The sequence below is a fragment of the Rhineura floridana genome, chromosome 5, assembly GCF_030035675.1.
Source record: "Rhineura floridana isolate rRhiFlo1 chromosome 5, rRhiFlo1.hap2, whole genome shotgun sequence".
In the NCBI taxonomy this organism is placed as follows: Eukaryota; Metazoa; Chordata; class Lepidosauria; order Squamata; family Rhineuridae; genus Rhineura; species Rhineura floridana.
The window spans coordinates 138,170,737-138,184,519 of NC_084484.1; positions in this window are offsets into that span (position 1 = coordinate 138,170,737).

Sequence of the window (13,783 nt, forward strand, 5' to 3'; positions counted from 1 at the left end):
CCTTGGCAACTAGAAGTTAGGGTTGCTATCGCAGCTGCTCTTGCTCCCAGTACTCAAAATGCGTACAAGCGATCTTTTGCGAAGTTCCAGGCTTTCCTCATCGGCTTGAAGCTGCCATTTGACTGGCCTATTCCTGTGGCTCATTTATTGCAGTTTATGATATATTTAAAAGGGCACAATAATTCTGTTTCCACTATCGCTGGCCACCTCTCGGCGCTAGCCTTTAACTCCAAGGCAAGGGGGCTGCCGGATCATTCTGTAGATTTTAGGGTCAGAAAGATCCTTGTGGGTTGGTCGCGTTCCGCTCCCAGGTCCGCTGGCTGGAGGAGGCCAATCACGCCCGATGTCCTCCTCCAGATCCTGGCACTATTTAATTCTTTATGCTCATCTCAGTATGAGTCGCACCTGTTCGCCGCAGTAACTCTGACGATGTTTTATGGTGCTTTTCGCCCTAGTGAAATACTTGCCCCTTCTAAGCGTGATGTGACTAATCGAGCCTTATGCTTTGGCGATTGCACATTAGGTGCGGTTATAGTGAGGTTCTCCCTGTGTGTCTCTAAGACCGATCAAAAGGGCCGTGGCAGTATCATGGTTACAACGATGCCAGGTCCCAGTCTTGTGCCCTGTGTCTGCAATACGGCAAAAGGGCCGTGGCAGTATCGTGGTTACAACGATGCCAGGTCCCAGTATTGTGCCCTGTGTCTGCAATGCGGCAATTCTTATCCATTCAGCCAGCGGGCCAGCATTATTTGTTTCTACATGCAGATGGAACTGCCCTGACTCAGTTTCAAATTTGGGCCGTTGTTCGGCGGGCCTTGTTGGCCAGTGGTTGCGCTGTTGGAGTCTATGGACTGCATTCATTCCGGATTGGTGCGGCTATGGCCGCGGCCCTCGTGGGCACGAGTATAAGTGATATACAGGCGATTGGCAGGTGGCGTTCCGATGCATTCAAGTCTTATGTCAGGTTTTAACAGAGGAATTTGTTTTTGTTTCCCATAGGTTTGACAAACATCCCAATTCCTGTGAGGATCGTCTTGTGTGGCCACTCAATTTTGTTTTGGGCTCACCGGAGGGCATCCTCCTCTGTTCCGGGCACACAGCTGCAGCTGTCGGCCTCAGCTACGGTTCAGTGGGATGCACGGAGGGGCATGTTATGGGATGCGTGGTTGCCTGCCATGTGCCGAATCATGTCCTCTGCTAATAGGCCACACATCGTGTTGATTCATTTGGGAGAAAATGATTTGTTGCAGCGTCATGCGTTGGATTTGCTGCTGAAAGTTACGCGTGATCTCACGTGGCATATCTGCGTATATCCCAATCTTATAATTGTATGGTCCAAAATGCTTGTTAGAAGGATCTGGAGGGGTGCATTGCACCCCAATAAGATAGATAGATCTAGGAAATGGGTTAATAGGAAGGTAAGGGAGCTAGTTTTGTCCTTGGGTGGGGCAGTTATTCCTCATGAAAGGATTAAGTTCCATGCCCCACATCTGTTTTGTGATGACGGTGTTCATCTTTCTGAGCAAGGGTGTGACATTTTTTTGGAGGATCTTATGTGGGGGATTAAGGGGTTTGTTATCTTCATTGGGTGGAGGGGACCAAGCTTAAGCTGATCCCCTCTTGTGGCATAGAATTCGGGCAGGTGAGGTATATGGGGGTTAAAATTAGGCGGTTAAGGCATCCTGAAAAAGGGGCACTCCACAGGGAACCATCAGGGCTTGGTGTCTGGTGGCGATCTGGGTTGTGTCCTTGTGGGACCTGCTTGCGCATCAGGGTGAACGCCTGTACGGTGGGGCCATGGTGTGGAGGTGGGAACCACACAGCTGGCTCCAAGAGCAAGGAGGGAGGAATTCACACACGTCCTTGACTCTTGGGTTACGTAATGACGTGAATGGATGCCTTTAGAAGGTGAGGGTGTAATCCCTCATTGTTAGGTTTAGCCTCACCTGCCCGAAGAGTTGGATATTTGAATAATTGGCTGTATTGCATTTGATTTACGATGTTATATTTTAATAAATATAACATTATACCAGTCTGGTGTCACGAGTCTTCCTTGTGTGGGGGCAATGGCGTTCCTTTTAAGGGGCGTATTTGCCCTCACCATAATTACAGGGAAGGCTTGTGAACATTCTAGAATCAAGAGTTAGGAGCCACGTGAGATCAATTAACCAATAGATGAAGGCGCGGAGCAGCAGATATAAGGCTGCTCCGTCCTTCCCGCGCTTGCCTTTTTCGCCTTGCGGCACCCACCCTCCCTCCCTTGTCAGCATGGGCTTTGCTGGTCACCTGAATGGGGCCGAGTAGGAATTTTTTGGGGGTGATCCTGATTTCAGAATCCCTTTCATTTTGCCTACTCCATACTGCTCGGGTTTAATTCAATTGGCTTTTCGGTTGGGTTGGGATGCGTCTGCTTTGGCTGGCATAGAATTCGGGCAGGTGAGGTATATGGGGGTTAAAATTAGGCGGTTAAGGCATCCTGAAAAAGGGGCACTCCACAGGGAACCATCAGGGCTTGGTGTCTGGTGGCGATCTGGGTTGTGTCCTTGTGGGACCTGCTTGCGCATCAGGGTGAACGCCTGTACGGCGGGGCCATGGTGTGGAGGTGGGAACCACACAGCTGGCTCCAAGAGCAAGGAGGGAGGAATTCACACACGTCCTTGACTCTTGGGTTACGTAATGACGTGAATGGATGCCTTTAGAAGGTGAGGGTGTAATCCCTCGTTGTTAGGTTTAGCCTCACCTGCCCGAAGAGTTGGATATTTGAATAATTGGCTGTATTGCATTTGATTTACGATGTTATATTTTAATAAATATAACATTATACCAGTCTGGTGTCACGAGTCTTCCTTGTGTGGGGGCAAAAGGCTGGATTGCTAATTATGTATTCATATAAAGACGTTCTTGCTGTATCTTTGCTGTGTTGCTAGCCTACAGTCTACCAATAAATGAGCAACTTAAAGATCAAGACAAAAATGATGTTGAGTTGCTGTTCTTAATATAAAAGTTGCAAGGTGGCAGTATATCCTTAGAAATGAATATTTTGTCATATTTCTGTGTTAATTTCTTTCACTTCTCTTCACTCCTTTTGTATATTTCCTTGTATATTCTAAACTGTAATATTCTGTAACCTTGAATTGTTCTTAACAATCACATTTTAGGACTTGATTATAACTGAGACTTTATTATTGTTGTCTGTATGAACAAAAGTGAATGCTTCTCTAGACCCTATGAAATACTTTAATATCTAGCTGTAGATTCCTGATGCTTACTTGATTACTTTAAAGTCTGTTTCCAACAACCTGCTCTGCTCAGTACACACACAGAGAGAAGATATGAAAGGTTAATCATCTTGAGCCAATGCAATATTGTTGCCTACAGCACTACACCGACATTCTCACCAGCCCTAAGTATCACAGCATTATAGGAGTGTCCCTAGCCCTGTTTAGGCATTATCCCAGCCCCAGCCCCATAATAAAAAAGATGGTAAGAGAACAGGGCTGCACACACTGCTGATGACCTCAGTGTCCCCATCCCTGCCAGCTCCATCCCCACCAGTGGCTCAAAAATGCAGAAGTGATAAGCTTTTGGTATTATTGTATATACATTTCCATTTTAAGTCTATATCTGGTTCCAGATGCATAAACAGAACTTCATTTGATGAGTTACAACTTTTTTTAAAAAAAACAGGGAAAAACAGTTCTATATTTTTCTCCTTTGCTGTTGGCTAGCTCCAGACATTCTTGGATGAGACCGATTATCTAGATCCATTTCAGTCGGGTTTCAGGCCTGGTTTTGGCATGGAAACAGCCTTGGTCGTCCTGTATGATGACCTCTGTCAGGAGAGAGACAGGGGGAGTGTGACTCTGTTGATCCTCCTTGATCTCTCAGCGACTTTCAATACCATCAACCATGGTATCCTTCTGGGAAGACTGGCTGAGTTGAGAGTGGGAGGGACTGCATGGCGGCCTCTGTCTCTTGAGGCTCAGGTAGCCTCGGTGGCACAGAGTGCCTTCTACCAACATTGGTTGGTGGCCCAGCTATGCCCCTATCTGGACAGGAATAACCTGGCTTCAGTGGTCCATGCTCTGGTAACCTCCAAGTTAGATTACTGCAATGCGCTCTACGTGGGGCTGCCTTTGAAGATGGTTCTTCATGCTTGGCCTCCCAATGGACTGTTGCATGGGCTGAGAGCTGCAGCTGTATCCCCACCACAGAAGAAGTAGCCCTCCTTTGGGCCCAGAACAGAATTGAATGCCCACAGATAACACTCCGGGCCAGATACGGAAGGCTCCGAAAACTGGTAAAGAACAAGAAAACAGTCAGAAGCAATACTTTCAACTGAACGTAAGTTTTGAATGTAGCAGATCGCCATCTGCCAATGGCCTGAATGATTTCCGGGGGCAAGCCCAGTGGTAGTTGCCCCAATCCAGAAATAATGTAGCCCATACACTACTGGGTGTCACCCACAGGCCAACAAGGCCCTCCAAACAATGGAAGAAAACTGAAAGTGACTCAGGCCGGACCCATAGAGGTGTATGCATAAGTAACCCTGGCCTGACTGCAAGAAAATTCCTTAGGGCAGAAACTGGACACAAGGCAGGCAGTGGGCAGCTACTCAAAGCCACCAACCTACCTCTGCCCCTTTGGTCAGTCTTGGCAATGAGAGCCTCACCATATTGTCACCTAAGACACAATCCCTAGAACACAGGGCTCTGCCAGAAGTGTCAGCTTTGAAGCAAGCCAAAACCTCGCTAGGGCAAAAAGCAAAGCTGTCAAAGCCATAGCCACAAATAACTTTGCCTCATATGATGATGAACATAGGCTGCCAAATGTAGGCAATATCTGCAAGAGAACATCAAGGGTATTCATCTGTCAGGCACCCCCGGGTTGGAACGTGCCCAGCCTTCTAAAACCTCCCTAACCCTGAAATCTGCTGTGGACTCCTGGATGCCTTTAGCCTTGGAAATGAAAGCCAAGGCAGAAAGGTGACCGGCAATACTGCTGACAGCTCTGCCCTATCCCCTCAGCAATACCTGTACTGCAGAAGATGACTCATTGGTATGGGCCACACCAGTAGCAAGGCATGTGAAACCCTAAAAACCTGAAAATCCTCAGCACACTGCTGGTAGGCTCTCTGAGTACTAGGGGCTAAGGCTGAAGCGATGGCTGCTCCCACCTCTAACTCCCAAGGTTCCACAGGCTGGACAGCATCAGGACCGGGTCGGGTGTGGCTCCTGGTGCTAACTCCTGGAATCGCTCCATCTGTAATTGAGAGAGGGCATCAACAATGCAGTTCTGCAGACCCAGAACATGGTGAACCACAAACAGAATATTAAAATGCAAACACTGCAAAACAAACACTTGCACAAGATGCATCACTCAAGCAGATTTGGAGGTCTGGGAATTTACAGCGCAAACTGTGGCAAGATTGTCACATCAAAAATGCACACTGCGATTCTAAAAGGCAGCAGACCAGATGTGAACTGCAACAATTGGAAAGAATTCCAGAAAAGTAAGGTCTGCGGTGAGGCCTCTTTCCTGCCAGGCAGCAGGCCATTGTTTGGCGCACCACTGGTTCCTAAAGATGATACCGAAACCCAGGCCACCAGCTGCATCAGATTGCACTTGAAGCTCAGCCTCCAGGAGTAAATCATTTCTCCAGAAGGAAAGCCCGTTAAAGTCCTCTAGGATGGTGAGCCACATTTGTAAATTCTCCCTCATCCCAGCCGAGATTCTAATGAAATGAAATTGTGAATGCACTCCCTTCATGGCATCACATAGACACCAGAGGAATGCTCTGCTGGAAGAGACAAACTTCGAGGCAAAGGCAAGGTGGCCAACTAACTCCTGAAGTTGGAGCAATGTCAGCTTCTTAAGAGCCACTGCTTCCTGAAGCCTGGCCCTCAGTGCTACAATTTTATCAGCTGGCAACATGGACCACTGCCCCACTGTGTCCAGCTGAATTCCTAGAAAGGTAAAGCAAGAGGAGGAGCCCTCATATTTCTCAGGGGCCAGAAGAACACTTGATTCACTTGAAAGGGTTGTGAAGGCCTCCACCAGCTGCACACACTGTGGCATGCCTGCTGGCCCTACAAATAAAAAAAATCATCCAAGTAATGGGCCGTAAGAACCAGTTCTAACCCTCAGCGCCCATTCAAGGAAGGAACTACATGATTCAAAGGCAGAACATGAAATAGAGCAGCCCATAGGCATTGCCCTATCCACATAATATTGACCCTGAAACTTAAAACCAAACAAGTCCACATCCTGGGGATGTACTGGGTGCAGGCAGAATGTAAATTTAATGTTGCATTTTGCCAATAATGCCCCCTTGCCCCCTCTCTGGGCCACCATAATTGCCTTGTTGAAGGAAGTGTATCTAACTGACGCACTCTCCTGAGGAATACCGTCATTAACGGAAAACACACACCCTTTGGAAAAGACAGGTTATGAATAAAGCAGTATTCCCTTGGCTGTTTCTTGGGCACAATTCCCAATGGGGAAATCCTCAACTCTGGAAAAGGTGGGGAGGGAAAGGGACCAGAAATTCAGTCAGCTGCTATTTCCTTGTTGAGCTTGGCCAAGACGACAGAAGCCATTCCCCAAATAAAAGCATGATTGGAAGAAGTGGTGGAAATCCTAGGACCCACACAGGGGATCTGAGAACCCTCAGTAAATACACCCAATAGGTAGGCAGCGGCCTGCCTCTCAGGGTACTGTTCCAACCACCTGGCTAGTGGGGCCAACTTAATGGGGCTATTAGCCTTGCAGCATGCCTCTGCCTCTGCCAGCCACTCGTTTAGACTGCTGCTGATCCCCAAGCCCCTGCTTGAGCTGGCGGGCTCTCATGCAGGAGGAGCTTGGGTGAGTACTTCCACAGACGCTACAAGCATATTTGAACTTGCAAGGGCACCTTGAGCACCACCCTGAGCTGTTAAAACTCCAGCAGACCTGTTGGGGTTGAACTCACTGGGGTCCCTGGCCACAGCCAGAAGCTGAAGCCTGCATGCTCACAATGAGGTGCCCGCTATCTGCCCTATCACCTAAGGCTGGCCTAGCAGGGGTCATGGAACATAACCAGAGACCTGGGTGTTTGACATCCCAGCTCAATGTTGGGTCCAAAGGAGACTGCTGTCTAAAATTCTCATCATATCTCAACCAGGCTGTGCCAGAGAAATCTCTAAAATGCTGTACAGGGCATGGGAAGAGTAAGCCTGCATCATCACCCCCGTGTAAACAGTATATGCATTGAGCCAATTAGGGCAAATGCGGTCAACTTTCTTCCTTTTAGTCGCCTCCTTATCTTTGGCCTCCTCCCCTTCCTTTGGTTTAACCTTGGATTCTCGAAACAAAAGTGTAAAAATATCTATATGCTCCCCTTTCCAAATTCTCTCTGTAGTGCTGTGTAACGTATGGTCACCCAGGGGGAGAGATGTGTCACCCTGGGGATATACATCAGAAGCCATGGCAAGGAGGAAGGGGCCTGGCCTAGAGAACCCGAGGTTGGCTGCCAAGGAGCCACAGCTACTGTTGGCCAGGTGAGCTGCGGCTGTTGTGGCGCTAGCACACACACCCCATGCAAACCATCTGCTGTGGAAGTGATGCAGGTGCCAGAACAGATGTCACGGAGGTATTTTGTGTGGGATGAGGCTCACCTGAGAATGTGGCTGAAGAAGCCACCATCGTCGGGGCTGCAATACCAGCACCTGCAGCTTGACTGGCAGGGACTGTTCTCCCGGAGTATCCAAACCAACAAGAGGGGTCAGAGTGGTGGTCAACAGAATGCCTGGAGGTACACTGGCAGGTGAAGCTTAGTCCCCTGGAGTACCTGTGACCTTGTTGGCCTTCCCTTTTTCCAGTGAAGCAACACTGGCAACTAAATCAGAAAGAACATGAGCCTTAGAAGGCAGGCGTGCAGATTTCTTACCGGGTGTTTTAGTGCTGGGCCTGCTTCCATATCCGCAAGTACCCTGCACTCTTTCTCCAGGGCCTCAATCCTTGCCACTAATGCACACACTGCTCCCATGTCTTCCTCATCTGAAGAAAGTGGCTGAGATGATGGGTGCTTATCAGCTTGCTTCACCACATGCTTTTGCCTAGCCTTCTTTGGAGCAATTGTAGAACCAGGTGCAGCTACAATTAAGAGGAAGTTGCTTAAAAGTAAATCAGGTTGCAAATTGGACTAGGTACTAAGGCTAACAATACAAATTTTTCCAAGAGAATGAGGCTAATCATGCAAATGACAATGATCATAAAATTAACCATAGAATTGCATATAAAAAACTGGAGACCAGCTATAACTACTAGGAAACAATAACTGTATCTACAGACAATAATGAAATGGTTACAACTAGTATTGGAACAATAGAAATAATACTAGATGAACTCAGAAATGCGGGGGATCAGGTCAATGGGGGGCAATAGGCCCAAAGAAAGTTGATTAAGCCAAAGAAGGGGGGGAAAGACCCAGGAAATAACATCCTGCCAATCAACCCTTCACTTCTGCCTAAGTCAAAAAGGGGGGAAGACCCGGGGAAGACCACCCCCACCAGCCACCCCTTCACTTCTGCCAACCCCTTCCCCCTCCTGGCCCAATACTTATCTGGTGACAGAAGACAAAGACCCTAGGCAGGTGCAGGCCTTGCTGGGCCACCACCTGCCAGAGAAGCCAAAGGCACAAGGCAGGAGAGCAGGGTGAACACTCCCGAAAATACCTGTTATAGCACTGGGGCAGGCGAGGCACAAAGCACTGTTAAGGCCCGGGCACCAGCAGGCCAACTGGTTTTTGCTAGTAGTATGGTATCGTCTGCATATCTTAAATTATTGATATTTCTCCCTCTAATTTTCACTCCTCCTTCACCTTGGTCCAGTCCTGCTTTCCGTATATGTTCTGCACATAGATTAAACAAATAGGGTGATAAAATACATCCCTGTCTCACACCTGTCTCACACCTTTTCCAAGTGGAAACCAATCAGTTTCTCCATATTCTATCCTTACAATAACCTCTTGTCCAGAGTATAGTTTGTGCATCAGGACAATCAGATGCTGTGGCACCCCATTTCTATTAAAACATTCCATAGATTTGATCATGAGTTGAATCAAATTAGGATGTTTATGGATCATGTTTTTGATATATAATCCCAATATCTCAGGTGTACCTTATAGTGACTAATCTAATCTAATACTTATCATATGTAAGAAATCTGACCAGTATTTTCTCAAAAGGGGACATCGTCACCCAGTGGAGATCGGTGGCTGGCTCCCATGTCAGTGGAGCAGTGAATGCGCTCCTGGTTCTAGTCTGAACTTTCAATGAGCTGTCCAAGGTGCTGATACCTCTTTTTTAAAAAAAACCCAGGTTCATCACCTTGGACAACTCCTTGAAAGTTTAGACTGAAATCTGAAGCCGATTCACTGCCCTACTAACATCAGAGCCACCAATCTCCATTGCCCTCACCACATATGTAAATGGGTCCATGATTTCACAGCCCTTCCAACATAACCTATATCAGTCTTATCCAACTTTTCTTTATTTTCTGTAGTGTTAAATATTTCTTGATATTACTATGTGCACATTACAACAGGAATGGGGCATCTCATGCCTAGAGGCCAAATATGGCCCTCCAGGCTCTCTGGATAGTCCTCTGAACTCTCCCCAGACCACACCAATCAATGGCCCTGCTTCCCACCCCAGATATTTTTGCTGAGCTAGTTTTTGTCCTTGAATGATCATAAAGTGTGAGAGCTTCAGGTGTATCCCCCTACACTCACCTGAAACTATCCTACTGGTAAAATTTGCTTTGGTTGTGCCATTCACTTTGGTCTCTGGCCCCACCCACCACAGGCATCTGGTCACCAGAAGGGAATATGGCCCTCAGGCTGAAAAGGATCCCCACACTTGCATTACAAGGATAAACAATCTCAAATGCACACATAGTTAAATGAAATAAAATATGCAGATTTTATTTTATTTTATTTCATTTATACTCCATCTTTTCACCAAGGAGGTCAAGGTGGTGTACATGATTCTCCCCCTCTTCATTTAATGATTTGATCAAGATGAGCAAGACCTTCATCTTTCCCCCATTAGGGAGGATATCAACTCTAATAAATCATGATTTTAAAAAAGGCAAAAAAATAAAAAATGGCAATCTGCTTGAAATATCCCCTGGGAGAGCCTGACTGGAATGGATGAGAATTCCACAAGAGCCTTATCGAAACAGGAGCTGTTTTTGAACATTGTGGCCCATGTGAGCCAAAGGGAGAGTGCAACATTCCTTACTTCCTATAGTGGCCTATGTAGGGGGGAGGTACCTGTGCTTCTCAGCCACTGAGCATGACCAGGAGTGCATATATTACAATGCTACACATCTATTTTATTTATTTTATTTATTTATTAAATTTATATACCGCCCGACTAGCAATAGCTCTCTGGGCGGTGAACATAAAATAGCATAAAAATACAATGAATAACAAAATAATACTAAAATACAATCATCAATCCAATACAATAAACATTTTAAAAAGTAAATCAGTGTAACTTAAAATGCTTCAGAGAATAGGAAGGTTTTGACCTGGCGCCAGAAGGAGAGCAGAGTCGGCGCCAGGCGTACTTCCTCGGGGAGACTGTTCCATAGTTCGGGGGCCACCACTGAGAAGGCCCTAGATCTTGTCATCACCCTCCAGGCCTCCCTGTGAGTTGGAACCCGGAGGAGGGCCTTCGTAGCAGAACGTAGTGCACGGGCCGGTTCATATCGGAAGAGGCGTTCCGCAAGGTATCGTGGTCCCGCACCATATAAGGCTTTATAGGTTAATACCAACACTTTGAATCTAGCCCGGAAACATATTGGCAACCAGTGCAAGCTGGCCAGAACAGGTGTTATATGCTCGGACCGCTTGGTCCTTGTCAGCAATCTGGCCGCCACATTTTGCACTAGTTGTAGCTTCCGAACTGTCTTCAAAGGTAGCCCTATGTAAAGCGCATTACAGTAATCCAAACGTGAGGTTACCAGAGCATGTACCACTGATGTAAGGTCCTCTTTACTCAAATAGGGACGTAGCTGGGCTACCAACCGAAGTTGGTAAAACGCATTCCTAACCACCGAGGCTACTTGAGCCTCAAGTGAGAGGGAAGAGTCTAAAAAGACTCCCAGACTACAAACCCGGTCCTTTAGGGGGAGTGTAACCCCGTCCAGGACAGGGTATATATCCACCATCCGATCAGAGAACCCGTCCACCAACAGCATCTCAGTCTTGACTGGATTGAGCTTCAGTTTGTTAACTCTCATCCAGTCCATTGTCGCGGCCAGGCAACGGTTCAGCAAATCGACAGCCTCACCTGAAGAAGATGAAAAGGAGAAGTAGAGCTGCGTGTCATCAGCATACTGATGACAACGCACTCCAAAACTCCTGATGACCTCTCCCAACGGCTTCATGTAGATATTAAAAAGCAGGGGGGACAAAACTGACCCCTGCGGGACCCCATATTGGAGAGCCCGCGGTGTCGAGCAATGTTCCCCAAGCACTACCTTCTGGAGACGACCCGCCAAGTAGGAGCGGAACCACTGCCAAGCAGTACCTCCAACTCCCAACTCCGCGAGCCTCTCCAGAAGGATACCATGGTCAATGGTATCAAAAGCCGGTGAGAGATCAAGGAGAATCAACAGAGTTACACTCCCTCTGTCTCTTTCCCGACATAGGTCATCGTACAGGGCGACCAAGGCTGTCTCAGTGCCAAAACCAGGCCTAAAACCCGATTGAAATGGATCTAGATAATCAGTTTCATCCAATAGCGCCTGGAGCTGGCCAGCAACCACCCATTCCAAGACCTTGCCCAGGAATGGAACATTCGCCACTGGCCTGTAGCTGTTAAAATTGTCTGGGTCCAAGGAAGGCTTTTTCAGGAGTGGTCTCACCACTGCCTCTTTCAGACAGCCTGGGACCACTCCCTCTCGTAAAGAGGCATTTATCACTTCCTTGGCCCAGCTACCTGTTCCATTCCTGCTAGTTTTTATCAGCCAGGAGGGGCAAGGATCCAGTACCGAAGTGGTTGCACGTACCTGTCCAAGCATCTTGTCCACGTCCTCGAGTTGAACCAACTGAAGCTCATCCAACAAAACAGGACAAGACTGTGCTCCGGACATCTCACTAGGATCTACTGTTATAACTTGAGAGTCTAGGTCCTGGCGGATACATGAGATCTTATTCTGGAAGTGATCGGCAAACTGATTACAGCGGGCCTCCAATGATTCCACCGTGTCCGGAGGGTTTGAATGGAGAAGCCCCCGGACAACTCGAAAGAGCTCCGCTGGGCAGCAAAGAGATGATTTAATAGTGGCAGCAAAATGATGTTTTTTAGCTGCCTTCACTGCTCCTACATAGAGCTTAGTCGAAGCACTAACCAGCGCATAATTGTATCCGTCGGGAGTTCATCTCCATTTCCGCTCAAGCTGCCTCCTATCTTGCTTCATCGCTCTCAGCTCCGGAGTATACCATGGAGCTGTATGAGCTCTACACAGGAGAGGGCGTGCAGGAGCGATCGTGTTTACAGTCCAGGTCATCTCCGTATTCCACAGAGCGACCAGGGCTTCAGCAGGAGCGCCAGTCCTATCAGCCGGAAAATCCCCCAGAGCCCTTTGAAAACCTTCAGGATCCATTAGTCTCCGGGGGCGGACCATTTTAATAGGTCCCCCACCCTTGCAGAGGGAAGAGGTTACTGAAAGTCTAAACTTCAGCAAGCAGTGGTCTGTCCATGACAAAGGGAGTGTTGTAAAACTCCCCACATCCAGATCACTTTCCCCATGCTCAGTAGCAAAAACAAGGTCTAGAGTGTGCCCCGATACATGTGTTGGACCACTAACATATTGAGATAGCCCCATGGAAGTCCTGAGCCGCACCAGACAAAGTGGTCTTGGCATGAATGTTGAAATCCCCCAGTACTATTAGTCTGGGAGACCTCAACAATATATCCGAGACCACTTCCGCCAGCTCAGTTAGGGAAGCCATTGGGCAGCAAGGTGGGCGGTACACCAAAAGGATTCCCAGCCTGTCCCTCTGGCCCAACACAAGGTGCAAACACTCCAGGCCAGTAACTGAATGAACATGGTGCTTGGTGAGTGAGATGGAACTCTTATAGATGACAGCAACCCTACCTCCCCGACCCTCAGATCTACCATGATGCTGAACCAAGTACCCCGGTGGGCAGAGCTGAGAGAGACCAACTCCTCCCTGCTCACCCACCCAGGTCTCGGTTATACATGCCAGATCGGCTGCCTCATCCACAATCAAATCGTGGACGAGGGAGGTTTTATTATATACCGATCTGGCATTTAAAAGCAGCAACTGGAGATCTGAGAGTTGGCTGATAGGACTACCAACGACCTTGCGGGTGTGGGAAGGACCGTAACAAGGCACAGCCACAGCATGTCTGGACCGCGTTCCCCTTACCTGGCACGTCCTTCTCACAGCACCATACCTTCCTTTGCCCGTCACTACGGTAATTGGGGCCCCCTCAAGTCTCCCCGCCTGATGGATAAAACTCTCTCTGAAGCACATAATACAACTAAAATATACAACAATTAAACGTATAAAAACAGCCATATATACAGCATATAAACATACACACTCACTCAGACATACATTCATATAATCAGGCACCCATTCATCTCAAATTGCATCAACACACCAACAAAAAAGTAAGAAAAAGAAAGCAGCAGCAGCAGCAGCAGCAGCAGCAGCAGCAGCAGCAGCAGCAGCAGCAGCAGCAGCAGCAGCAGCAGCAGC